Raw genomic sequence first — 8709 nt, forward strand, 5'->3', positions numbered from 1 at the left:
ATATGTGTATATATATATCTTATATATATGTATATATATATATATGTATGTATATATATATTTATATATGTATATATATATATAAGTATATATATGTGTATGTATATATGTACATATATATGTATATATCCGTATATATATGTGTGTATGTATATATGTACATATGATATATATGCATATATGTACATATGTCTATATATGCTATATATATACTGTATATATATATATATATATATATACATACATATACATACATATATATTCTTAAGCTGCACAACAATATTAAAAACCTAAAATAAATACATATAAAACCAATATAAAAATAAATATGATTAAAAACGACTTTTTAAGGGTAAACCTATTAAAATAATTAATAAAAATCTAAATTTAAAAACACAGAGGACCACACAAATCGCGTAGTATTAAAAGCCAGAGACGGGGACGGCGTGGTGAAGTTGGGAGAGTGGCCGTGCCAACATTCTGAGGGTTACTGGTTCAATCCCCACCTTCTACCATCCAAGTCACGGCCGTTGTGTCCTTGAGCAAGACACTTCACCCTTGCTCCTGATGGGCCCTGGTTAGCGCCTTGCATTGCAGCTCCCTCCATCAGTGTGTGAATGTGTGGATGAATGGGTGAATGTGGAAGTAGTGTAAAAGCGCTATACAAGTACAACCATCTTTTTTACCATTTAGAATAAAAGTGGCTCTTAAGAAGCCTAAAATTGATTGATTGATTGATATATTTTTATTTCAAATATGCAAAAAAACAAAACAAACAAGAGCAAGCATGATCCAATACAGTGCTATAGCCTTAACGGCTATTATAACAAAATGAAAACAATGGAGAATAAAAAAAACAAAAAAAAAAACAAATGAGCATTCGACTTTTTTTTTTTCTTTTTTGTTTTACATATTTGAAAAGGAGTGAGAAGAAGTATACACTTATTTAATCCCACCCCTTTTCTTTAAATCATAAGTTACTCTGAGCTCGAACTTCCTTGTTCACTCTATGTACAAACTTAATGAACTTGTATATAAATAAATGATAAATATATACATACATATGCACATAACACAACTTAAGCATTAGTTAAACAACTTAAGCTGTAGATCACGAAAGAATGGGAAGGAATTCCACCTGAAAAGCTTTAAAAATGTGTCTCCTCAGTTCCCAAACCTTTACTGAGTGTTGTCAAAAGGAAAGGCCATGTAACACACTGGTAAAAATGCCCTTGTGACAACTTTTTTGCAATGTGTTGCTGCCATTAAATTCTAAGTTCATGATTATTTGCAAAAAAAAAAAATGTCAGTTTCCAAGTGTGAACATGAAATATCTTGTCTTTGCAGTTTATTCAATTAAATATAAGTTGAAAAGGATTTGCAAATCATTGTATTCTCTGTTTTATTTACCATTTACACAACATGACTTGTTCACTTTTGGCTTTTGTAGTTTTATGCGTCAACTCTGTCAGAAAACAGTAGAAATTAACACGCGTGCGTAGAGAATGTGTAAGTCCCTCTTGATTGTTATGCACAACATTGATTTGGATTTTTTTCTGCCATGAGATTAAAAAGCCGCTGTTACTCGGCTACAGACAACGTGGCTGTGCAGGAGTATGTTGGTCCACTTGTGTTTGGCGGAAGACTCCAAAGACCTGGACTCAACCCAAAACTTGTCAGACACTTTTTTTTACATCTTCAATCAGTGGCATTTATTTGCACACAAACAAGAACATGGACTTATCTCTGTCTTTATGTGGCTGCCGCCAGCCTGTTCTGGATCATGGCCAGGATCCACAAGCACAAACTCCTTTCAGGCCACAATCGCTGAACTTTGCACAGTTGTTTGGCTCAGATAACTTCATCCGTCTCCCAGGAACGTGTGCGATAAGCTCGTGTTTACAACAGGCTCGGGTGGTTCGAGTTCAACTAATCTTACTCACACTTCGCTGTGTCAGCATTATGCCATTTCCCAGCATGCACATCACCACACTAGTGATGTATCAAATTACCTACAACTCTCGTAAATTATGTGGAACTCTCGGAAATTACGTTGAACTCTCGTAGATTAAATTATGTGGAACTCTTGTAAGTTAAATGACCAACAACTCTCGTAAATAATGGGACACTCTCGTAAATTAAATTATCTACAACTCTCGTAAATTACGAGGAACTCTTGTAAATTACGTTGAACTCTCGTAAATTAAATTATGTGGAACTTTCGTAAGTTAAATTACTAACAACTCTCGTAAATAATGTGGAAATCTCGTAAATTGAATTACCTAGAACTCTCGTAAATTACGTGAAACTCTCGTAAATTAAATGACCTACAACTCTCGTAAATTATGTGGAACTCTCGTAAATTACGTTGAACTCTCGTAGATTAAATTATGTGGAACTCTTGTAAGTTAAATGACCAACAACTCTCGTAAATAATGTGGCACTCTCGTAAATCAAATTATCTACAACTCTCGTAAATTACGAGGAACTCTTGTAAATTACGTTGAACTCTCGTAAATTGAATTACGTGGAACTTTCGTAAGTTAAATTACTAACAACTCTCGTAAATAATGTGGAAATCTCGTAAATTGAATTACCTAGAACTCTCGTAAATTATGTGAAACTCTCGTAAATTAAATTACCTACAACTCTCCAAAAATTATGTGGAACTCTCGGAAATATTACCTAGACCTCTCGTAAATAATGTGGAACTCTCGTAAATTAACTTACCAACAACCCTCGTAGTTTACGTGGAACTCTCGTAAACTAAATGACCTACAATTATTGTAAATTATGTGGAACTCTCGTAAATTAAAATGACCTACAACTCTTGTAAATTATATGGAACTCTCGTATTAAATTACCTACAACTCTCGTAAAGTATGTGGAACTCTCGTGAATAAAATTACCTTTAACTATAGTAAATAATATGGAACTCTCATAAATTAAATGACCAACGACTCCCGTAAATAATGTGGTACTCTCGCAAATTAAATTACCTACAACCCTCTTAATTTACGTTGAACTCTCGTAAATTAAATGACCTACAACTCTCGTAAATTATGTGGAACTCTCGTAAATTAAATTACCTACCACCCTCTTAATTTACGTGGAACTCTCGTAAATTAAATTATCAACAACTCTCGTAAATTACGAGGAACGCTTGTAAATTACGTTGAACTCTTGTAAATTAAATTATGTGGAACTTTCGTAAGTTAAATTACTAACAACTCTCGTAAATAATGTGGAAATCTCGTAAATTGAATTACCTAGAACTCTCGTAAATTACGTGAAACTCTCGTAAATTAAATTACCTACAACTCTCAAAAAATTATGTGGAACTCTCGGAAATATTACCTTGACCTCTCATAAATAATGTGGAACTCTCGTAAATTAACTTACCAACAACCCTCGTAGTTTACATGGAACTCTCGTAAACTAAATGACCTACAATTATTGTAAATTATGTGGAACTCTCGTAAATTAAAATTACCTACAACTCTTGTAAATTATATGGAACTCTCGTATTAAATTACCTACAACTCTCGTAAAGTATGTGGAACTCTCGTGAATAAAATTACCTTTAACTATAGTAAATAATATGGAACTCTCGTAAATTAAATGACCAACAACTCCCATAAATAATGTGGTACTCTCGCAAATTAAATTACCTACAACCCTCTTAATTTACGTTGAACTCTCGTAAATTAAATGACCTACAACTCTCGTAAATTATGTGGAACTCTCGTAAATTAAATTACCTACCACCCTCTTAATTTACGTGGAACTCTCGTAAATTAAATGACTTATAACTCTCATGAATTGAATTGCCTACAACTCCCGTGAATTATGTGGAACTCTCGTGAATTAAAATGACCTACAACTCTTGTAAATTATGTGGAACTCTCGTATTAAATTACCTACAACTCTCGTAAAGTATGTGGAACTCTCGTGAATAAAATTACCTTTAACTATAGTAAATAATATGGAACTCTCGTAAATTAAATTACCTACAACCCTCTTAATTTACGTGGAACTCTCGTAAATTAAATGACCAACAACTCTCGTAAATAATGTGAAACTCTCGTAAATTAAATTACCTACAACTCTCGTAAATTACGAGGAACTCTCGTAAATTACGTTGAACTCTCGTAAATTAAATTATGTGGAAATTTCGTAAGTTAAATTACTAACAATTCTCGTGAATAATGTGGAAAAATTTAATTACCTACAACTCTCGTAAATTATGTTAAACTCTCGTAAATTAAATTACCTACAACTCTCGAAAAATTATGTGGAACTCTCGTAAATTAAATTACCTTGACCTCTCGTAAATAATGTGGAACTCTTGTAAATTAAATTACCAACAACCCTCGTAGTTTACGTGGAACTCTCGAAAATTAAATGACCTACAACTATTGTAAATTATGTGGAACTCTCGTCAATTAAAATGACCTACAACTCTTGTAAATTATATGGAACTCTCATATTAAATTACCTACAACTCTCGTAAAGTATGTGGAACTCTCGTGAATAAAATGACCTTTAACTATAGTAAATAATATGGAACTCTCGTAAATTAAATGACCAACAACTCTCGTAAATAATGTGGAACTCTCGTAAATTAAATTACCTACAACCTTCTTAATTTACGTGGAACTCTCGTAAATTAAATGACCTACAACTCTCGTAAATTACGAGGAACTCTCGTAAATTACGTTGAACTCTTGTAAATTAAATTACGTGGAAATTTCGTAAGTTAAATTACTAACAACTCTCGTAAATAATGTGGAAAATTTTAATTACCTACAACTCTCGAAAATTATGTGAATATCTCGTAAATTAAATTACCTACATCTCTCAAAAAATTATGTGGAACACTCGGAAATTAAATTACCTTGACCTCTCGTAAATAATGTGGAACTCTTGTAAATTAAATTACCAACAACCCTCGTAGTTTAGGTGGAACTCTGGTAAATTAAATGACCTACAACTATTGTAAATTATGTGGAACTCTCGTAAATTAAATTACCTACAACTCTTGTAAATTATGTGGAACTCTCATATTAAATTACCTACAACTCTCGTAAAGTATGTGGAACTCTCGTGAATAAAATGACCTTTAACTATAGTAAATAATATGGAACTCTCGTAAATTAAATGACCAACAACTCTCGTAAATAATGTGGAACTCTCGTAAATTAAATTACCTATAACCTTCTTAATTTACGTGGAACTCTCGTAAATTAAATGACCTACAACTCTCGTAAATTACGAGGAACTCTCGTAAATTACATTGAACTCTCGTAAATTAAATTACGTGGAAATTTCGTAAGTTAAATTACTAACAACTCTCGTAAATAATGTGGAAAATTTTAATTACCTACAACTCTCGAAAATAATGTGAAACTCTCGTAAATTAAATTACCTACATCTCTCAAAAAATTATGTGGAACTCTCGGAAATTAAATTACCTTGACCTCTCGTAAATAATGTGGAACTCTCGTAAATTAAATTACCAACAACCCTCGTAGTTTAGGTGGAACTCTGGTAAATTAAATGACCTACAACTATTGTAAATTATGTGGAACTCTCGTAAATTAAATTACCTACAACTCTTGTAAATTATGTGGAACTCTCGTATTAAATTACCTACAACTCTCGTAAAGTATGTGGAACTCGTAAATTAAATGACTTCTAACTCTCATGAATTGAATTGCCTACAACTCCCGTGAATTATGTGGAACTCTCGTAAATTAAAATTACCTACAACTCTTGTAAATTATGTGGTACTCTCGCAAATTAAATTACCTACAACCCTCTTAATTTACGTGGAACTCTCGTAAATTAAATGACCTACAACTCTCGTAAATTATGTGGAACTCTCGTAAATTAAATTACCTATAACTCTCATAAATTATGTGAAACTCGTAAATTAAATGACTTCTAACTCTCATGAATTGAATTGCCTACAACTCCCGTGAATTATGTGGAACTCTCGTAAATTAAAATTACCTACAACTCTTGTAAATTATGTGGAACTCTCGTATTAAATTACCTACAACTCTCGTAAAGTATGTGGAACTCTCGTGAATAAAATTACCTTTAACTATAGTAAATAATATGGAACTCTCGTAAATTAAATGACCAACAACTCTCGTAAATAATGTGGAACTCTCGTAAATTAAATTACCTACAACCCTCTTAATTTACGTGGAACTCTCGTAAATTAAATTACCTATAACTCTCATAAATTATGTGAAACTCGTAAATTAAATGACTTATAACTCTCATGAATTGAATTGCCTACAACTCCCGTGAATTATGTGGAACTCTCGTAAATTAAAATTACCTACAAGTATCGTAAATTATGTGGAACTCTCGTATTAAATTACCTACAACTCTCGTAAATTATGTAGAACTCTCGTATTAAATTACCTATAACTCTCGTAAAGTATGTGGAACTCTCGTGAATAAAATTACCTTTAACTATAGTAAATAATATGGAAGTCTTGTAAATTAAATTACCTACAACCCTCTTAATTTACGTGGAACTCTCGTAAATTAAATGACCAACAACTCTCGTAAATAATGTGAAACTCTCGTAAATTAAATTACCTACAACTCGCGTATATTACGAGGAACTCTCATAAATTACGTTGAACTCTCGTAAATTAAATTACGTGGAAATTTCGTAAGTTAAATTACCAACAACTCTCGTAAATAATGTGGAAAAACTTAATTACCTACAACTCTCGTAAATTATGTGAAACTCTGGTAAATTAAATTACCTACAACTCTCGAAAAATTATGTGAAACTCTCGTAAATTAAATTACCTTGACCTCTCGTAAATAATGTGGAACTCTCGTAAATTAAATAACCAACAACCCTCGTAGTTTACGTGGAACTCTCGTAAATTAAATGACCTACAACAATTGTAAATTATGTGGAACTCTCGTAAATTAAAATGTTCTACAACTCTTGTAAATTATGTGGAACTCTTGTATTAAATTACCTACAACTCTCGTAAATAATGTGAAACTCTCGTAAATTAAATTACCTACAACTCTCGTAAATTACGAGAAACTCTCGTAAATTACGTTGAACTCTCGTAAATTAAATTATGTGGAAATTTCGTAAGTTAAATTACTAACAATTCTCGTGAATAATGTGGGAAAATTTAATTACCTACAACTCTCGTAAATTATGTGAAACTCTCGTAAATTAAATTACCTACAACTCTCGAAAAATTATGTGGAACTCTCGTAAATTAAATTACCTTGACCTCTCGTAAATAATGTGGAACTCTCGTAAATTAAATTACCAACAACCCTCGTAGTTTACGTGGAACTCTCATACTAAATCACCTACAACTCTCGTAAAGTATGTGGAACTCTCGTGAATAAAATTACCTTTAACTATAGTAAATAATATGGAATTCTCGTAAATTAAATGACCAACAACTCTCGCAAATAATGTGGAACTCTCGTAAATTAAATTACCTACAACCTTCTTAATTTACGTGGAACTCTCGTAAATTAAATGACCTACAACTCTCGTAAATTACGAGGAACTCTCGTAAATCAAATTACGTGGAAATTTTGTAAGTTAAATTACTAGCAACTCTCGTAAATAATGTGGAAAATTTTAATTACCTACAACTCTCGTAAAGTATGTGGAACTCTCGTGAATAAAATTACCTTTAACTATAGTAAATAATATGGAACTCTCGTAAATTTAATTACCTACAACCCTCTTAATTTACGTGGAACTCTCGTAAATTAAATGACCTACAACTCTCGTAAATTATGTGGAACTCTCGTAAATTAAATGACCTATAACTCTCATGAATTATGTGGAACTCGTAAATTAAATGATTCATAACTCTCGTAAATTGAATTGCCTACAACTCCCGTGAATTATGTAGAACTCTCGTAAATAAAATTACCTACAAGTATCGTAAATTATGTGGAACTCTCGTAAATTAAAATTACCTACAACTCTTGTAAATTATGTGGAACTCTCGTATTAAATTACCTACAACTCTCGTAAAGTATGTGGAACTCTCGTGAATAAAATTACCTTTAACTATAGTAAATAATATGGAACTCTCGTAAATTAAATGACCTATAACTCGCATAAATTATGTGGAACTCGTAAATTAAATGACTTATAACCCTCGTAAATTGAATTGCCTACAACTCCCGTGAATTATGTGGAACTCTCGTAAATACAATTACCTACAAGTATCGTAAATTATGTGGAACTCTCGTAAATTAAAATGACCTACAACTCTTGTAAATTATATGGAACTCTCGTATTAAATTACCTACAACTCTCGTAAAGTATGTGGAACTCTCGTGAATAAAATTACCTTTAACTATAGTAAATAATATGGAACTCTCGTGAATTAAATAACCTATAACTCTCATAAATAATGTGGAACTCTCGTAAATTAAATGACTTATAACTCTCGTAAATTGAATTGCCTACAACTCCCGGGAATTATGTGGAACTCTCGTAAATAAAATGACCTACAACTATCGTAAATTATGTGGAACTCTAGTAAATAAAATTACCTACAACTATCGTAAATTATGTGGAACTTGTAAATTAAATGACCAATAACTCTCGTAAATTATAGAGCATACAACATTTCCTGCTGGAACTCTCCACTCACTCTCACTTGATTTCGTGCTACGCTCTAG

The sequence above is a fragment of the Nerophis ophidion genome, linkage group LG01, assembly GCF_033978795.1.
Source record: "Nerophis ophidion isolate RoL-2023_Sa linkage group LG01, RoL_Noph_v1.0, whole genome shotgun sequence".
NCBI lineage: Eukaryota > Metazoa > Chordata > Actinopteri > Syngnathiformes > Syngnathidae > Nerophis > Nerophis ophidion.